At 43.8% G+C, this 6,000-nt stretch overlaps 1 long non-coding RNA gene across 1 annotated transcript in view; it reads left to right on the top strand.

Annotated features, from left to right (window-relative positions):
• The first annotated feature begins 395 nt into the window (after positions 1-395).
• The window catches only part of LOC126108468 (uncharacterized), a 47,376-nt gene continuing 41,771 nt past the window's right edge, over positions 396-6,000 (top strand). The window contains exon 1 of the long non-coding RNA XR_007523529.1: positions 396-612. This is a non-coding gene — a long non-coding RNA (uncharacterized LOC126108468). The remainder of the gene's footprint in view (positions 613-6,000) is intronic.

Genomic DNA, 6,000 nt, shown 5'->3' with positions numbered 1-6,000 from the left:
TGAGAAGATTGTGGGACTATTTGGTTTATCTTGTGGAAGCAACACACAAAATATAAGTTCAAGGAGGAGTGTTTGAATTGTGTGAACAATATATTTCGTGTGTTGCGGCGCGAAGTGCACTGTGTAAAATAGACCTCTTTGTCTTTGTCTAACACTCCTTGTGTGCGCTAATTATTCTGTTGTGTTCGCTGTAAATTTTGTTTGTTTGAATGTGCAAATATAGTTATTAGTAAAATGTCCTTTTTTTCTCCTTAATACTTATTCAGCTGCGCAAATTCCAATAAAAACTAAGAGTTAGACCGCAACACAGAACCAAAGATGTACCTATAAGTTCGACCATACCGGAAAGAAGTTGAAGCAATTCGCGGTGCTGCAGGCACTGCTGTCATTTCGTAGTCATCGATGTTCATTTGTCTTCTGGGACTCGGTTTGACTAGCCGAAAATTAGTTACTGTTTTCCGTTCATTTGTCTGGTGGTTGAGTTCGTCAGTCATTGAAACAGTTGAGTCCTAATTTTTGTAGTCGTACTACAAAGGATTTTTCTCGGATGCGAGAACTTACTTTAGCATTCTGCATGAAATACATTATAGATTCGTCCGCTGCAAGATTATGGTACGTTAACGAGACAGTGTGTTTGCGCTTTGTCGCTCGTAATAGTTACTATAGATGATGTGATGTATGTCAGCTCAAGGAAGTTGTGCGTCTGATAGTAGGATACGGAAAAGGTAATATTGATGCAATTTTTTTTGTAGGTAACAATAGTTATTTTGTTGGCCTTCCTTGCAAACTTGTAATCGGTATCATTAATTTTACAGCCAAGTGGTTTCGAACAGCATGTGGTCTTCAATTTCGCTTAAGCGGAAATGAGGTTGAATATGTGAACTAGGCGGATTTTCGTAAAGATTAAGAATTCATTTATTCATGTACAGAATGAAGTTACCTGTAATGCGTTTACAGTAAGGCATTGCTTTCATAAATAGTTTTGGTTTCATAAGACAGACAATAATAGTAAATGTTATGTAACGGAAGCGTCCGATCCCGCCCGTTTGCTTTGACCCATGACGTCACAAATATGGTGGAAACAAAAACAAACACACACACTTTCCACAAGCAGCCTAATGACACTAACGGGACAAGCGCGGGAAATGGGGTGTTTTGGGTGGGGGGCAAACTAAATATAAACAAATTTAGACGCCTTGCGTATCTACAACGTGTAAGTGAAGAGAGCCATGCATGAATACCCACCCACCTCCCCAGGGGTCGTAACCCCTGCAACCCTTAGAAGATAAAGATGCTTCAGTAGCTGATTAGTGTTTTTTGTCTTAAAAAAAAAAATCTCACGGGATAGAACGAACAGATCAGAAAAGTAAATAAAATAAGATAAAACAGAACTGGAGACAGCCACACTCAAACCAAACTCCGCGCCGTCATGACGTCACACACAACACCCTTACGTCACGGGTCAAAGCCGACGCGTGGGATCGGACGCTTCTGTCGACCCGTGTTATGCATAAAAATATTCGTCAAGCCATATCCAGTGTTTAATATGGGTTTCCTGAATTTGCAATTTACTCTTTTGTAACGAAAAATGTGTTAAATATGGCACGAACAAAAACATTTGGCTAGACTACAGATTAGTCTGTTACTACTAGTATTATTACTACCACGAATATGTCTGGGTGCGGTGTTGCTGGATTGAGGGGGGGGGGGGCAGGATGCGGATGTGGTAGTGTCCCATGTGTGCTAGGTTTTGTTTAAGAATGGTTACTTGTAGTGAGAACTTTGTTGAAATTCGTAGTTATTCAGGTAGTATAAAAATGGTACATATTCTACAGTTAGGCCACAGTCTACTCACATCCCTTTTCGCCTGATATAATCTCACTGTACTAAGATTCACAACTCTTGTGGGAACCAAATGTCCCTGCTATGTTTTGCTACTGATATAGTAACATATGAGGTAACAGATTGGAAAGTGCAAATGTAAGTAGGTCCTATTTGAAGTTGAGCAGGAATTGTAATGTAACAAGAATTGAGGACACATATGTAAAACATTTGGAATTAATCAAAAATGTATTCCCTAATATAGCAGATATTTAGTTAGCAGGATCTGTGTCTCAGAATAAGATTAGTAAATTTCACCCTTTTGTCATTGTTTGATATCCACAGATCAACTGCCATTGCCCCTATTGGTCAATGTAGCTGTTCACTGTAGACCTCGATGTAATGGTGTTGGTAGAAATACTTATTGAAATTGGTTGGTAAATGGCTCATTTGTTGGAGCTGAGACATTGACAGATTGCAGGTGATACCAGCTGCTAGCATTGTGTTGCTGGTATGAGGCTGTCTGCAGTCAGTTTGTTGTTATCTGGGGAAGAGTTATAGTGCGTTTAAAATGAGTTGCGGCTTTTGACAGTTCAGTACAGAGTGAGTGGAGGGAAGCGCATTTGCCAGCATGTGCCGGGCGCATCGACAGGTGACGACAGTATATTGTCAGGCCTTCTCAGTGTGTAACCTGGCAGACTCGCTTCACTTGTGTGAACAGCAAACCGATGGATCTGCGATTTTTCTAAAATTACTTTAAAGAAACTATTCTGTAACAAAAAACTGATTCTCGCATATCTTGTAGTTTAATTCATCGGCTTCATGGTGAACCCCCTATCATTTTGTTGGTGGCATAATTATTGTGATATACCCATAGTAGGTAAACTCCAGAGAGAAATCCTTAGTTTGCAGCGAAAAATAGGTGCCGCAATGAAATTGTTTTTTGTGTGTGTGTTAGGTTGCGTGTTGCTACGTATTAAATGTTGACAATATATTGAATTATTTCTTAAATTTTGAAGGAAAGCTGTCTGGAAATGCAATGTATGTAAAGTACTCAGTCACGAACTCGGGTGTCGGTGGAAAAAAGTAGAATGAAATATTCACAAATTCCTCGCATCTCATAAATAGTTTGAGATATCGAAACAAGATTTTGGCAAATGACAGCACGCAAAGATGAGTGTTTTGCCATATGATTAATATGTGAAACATCCATATCTACCACGATATTAAAGCGACTACAGATTTTTCAGTGATTTACTGTAATTACTTAGGGCCCCCGATAGCTGGTGAACGAGAACTGCTGTGGTTTTTGCAACAGTATAGCTGAAGAGGTTAGTGTTTATTTTTATACTGAGGATGGGCTGTTTCATTAACTATTGACCTGACGTGCACTCAGTTGTTAGTTTAATAATTCACTACCTCAGGATTCTGTCACAATTTCAAATGCATTTGAAAGTTAGTGACATGAATATTTCTACACTCTGGTATGTTTTGACAAAAGAAGCAGATTTTAACAGGGCAAAAAGGGAAGTTACATATTCCTCAAAGCTTGCCCCAGTCCTTCATGGATCAGTGTTCCCTCAACTACCTCCTTGGTATGGCTGACATCTCAAGACCAGTCCTGTTGTGTAACTCTTGCAGTGGCTTTTGTCAGCATTTCAATCTCAGTGAGCGTACACTTCCTGTTGCTCTTTGCCAGTGTTCTTTTCATCTAGGCCCATATACTCTGTCGGATTTAAATGGGCACAATACGGAGGGTGCCCGATTAAACTACGCCCTTAACGTTTAGCCAGTTCGTCGACCTGGTAGTGTGAAGTTTTGACTTACACTGCACTAAAAGTTCCATTAACTTTGCTTTATACATGTTACGTTCAACTTTATCTTGGGCAATATTTCTTTGTACACAGAGCAAAACATCCCTTCCCTCCGCTGCATTGTTGGAGATTTATGCATAACAGCAATGTGGTATGGCATTCTGCCCATTACTATTTTCAAATTCTGAGGAATGTTTTGCAGCACAATGTTTCCTAGCCGGTGAACAGTGACTCACATTCCCAACATGTCCACACCACTGCATTCGTGTGGACATGTTGTGAATGTGGGTCTCCTGAGGAGCGTGCAAGGGATAAGTCCTTGCAGGTGCACTATCCTCTGTGCCCTCAGTGGCTCTGGTGGATAGAGCGTCTGCCATGTAAGCAGAAGATACCGGGTTCGAGTCCCGGTCGGGGCACACATTTTTCAACGTGTCCCCAATGAAATATATCAACGCCTCTTTGCAGCTAGGGTGTCTATTTATTATAATTTAAATACAAAACACTTCTTCAGAATACAGGACTGCACAACATTTCAGTGCCATAAAATAAGACTTAACAAGAGCTGACACTGCTGCATTTACTGTGTGATGCCATGCGGTACTTTTTACTTGTGCTTTGGCAACCGGGGCACTTTACCAGCCGGACTGCTGCCGGCACGGCAGGGAAAGCCGCCTCGCCATTGGTGTTACCTGGAAAACGGCGTCGTGTCCCCCTCTGGTCAGCCAAACGTCAAGCTGCAACTAATTTTAAATGCACTGTAGTCCAGGATATGGTATAACATTCCTTGTCCACCGTTACATCTGCTTTTTAGACGATTTAAATTTTTGGTGATTGTAGTAAATTGTAGGGGGACACCAAGAGATGAATACACTAAGCAGATTCAGAAGGATGTAGGTTGCAGTAGGTACTGGGAGATGAAGAATCTTCCACAGGATAGAGTAGCATGGAGAGCTGCATCAAACCAGTCTCAGGAACTGTCCACCTCCATCCCCTCGCTGCATCAACTGTATGGGTGACCACGCTGCTTCCTCTCGAGATTGCCCCGTTTTTAAGGATGAGAAGCTCATCCAGGAAATAAGGGTGAAGGAAAAGGTGTCGACCTTTGCTGCTCGAAAATTATTCGCCAGTCGCAAGCCCACCGTGCCTCAGACAGGAAAATACAGCACTGTCCTTGCTTCTCCTCGGCCAACAAAGGAGGCGGCCACGCAGACTTGCGACCTCACCTTTAGTACCACGGTCGTCAGATCGGCCAGCGCAAAGATCGCTCGTTCAACCTCACCACTTTCGCCTGCCCACTCTATGGCTCACCCTTCGTCGGGTTCTGCTACATCTCGAGCCCAAAAGTCGGACGCCAAGTCTTCGAAAAAAGAGCATACTCGTGAAGAGTTTTTACGGACCGCAGCTTCACAACCATCGGTTCCTCCTTCCTCTAAACAACATTCTTCCAAGAAGGCTACAAAGAAACCCAGTTCCTCTCCTTCTCCGCCAAGGCGTGCCCCCTCTACAGCACCACCTGGCGGAAATCGCCCTCGGCCATCTTCTGTGTCGCCGAGGCGCACTGCTGGTGGCCGGTCAACCGGCCGATCGCTGGTGGCAGGGACTGCTCCTGACCAACTTATGGATCAGGATCTTCTGCCTTCGGCTGAATGCCATTCCATGCTGTCGGTTGCTAGCTCCGAGCAGTCTTTGAGTTGACAGCAACTTTGGTCACATTCCTCCATTCTCTTTTCACCCCATGTCCATTATCCACTGGAATATCCGCGGCATTCGAGCCAATCGGGATGAATTGTCGGTCCTCTTCCGCTCCTACTCGCCGGTCATCTTCTGTCTTCAGGAAACAAAGCTGCGTCCCCATGACCGCTTTGTTCTCCCTCGTTTTCAGTCTGTCCGATATGATCTCCCCTCTGTTGAAGGCTCTCCAGCCCATGGAGGACTCATGATTCTTCTCCGTGATACTCTCCATTATCACCCAATCCCCTTAAACACTTCCTTCCAAGCTGTCGCCGTCCGTCTTTCACTTTCCGGATACACGTTCTCTCTTTGTACTGTATACATTCCATCGTCCACACCAATGGCACGAGCTGATCTCCTTCATCTTCTTGGTCAGCTTCCACCCCCCTATTTGCTGGTTGGGGACTTCAATGCCCACCACCCGCTTTGGGGATCTCCACACCCTTGTCCACGTGGCTCCGTATTGCTAGACGTCTTCCACCAAGCGGATCTAGTTTGCCTCAACACTGGGGTCCCCACATTTTTGTCTGCCTCCACGACAACCTTATCTCATTTGGACCTTGCGGTCGGTACTGTTCCGCTAGCTCGGCGCTTCGAATGGTTCGCCCTTGATGATACACACTCGAGTGACCAC

Source organism: Schistocerca cancellata, chromosome 11, assembly GCF_023864275.1.
Source record: "Schistocerca cancellata isolate TAMUIC-IGC-003103 chromosome 11, iqSchCanc2.1, whole genome shotgun sequence".
Taxonomy (NCBI): Eukaryota; Metazoa; Arthropoda; class Insecta; order Orthoptera; family Acrididae; genus Schistocerca; species Schistocerca cancellata.
This window is presented reverse-complemented; position numbering and strand designations above follow the sequence as displayed.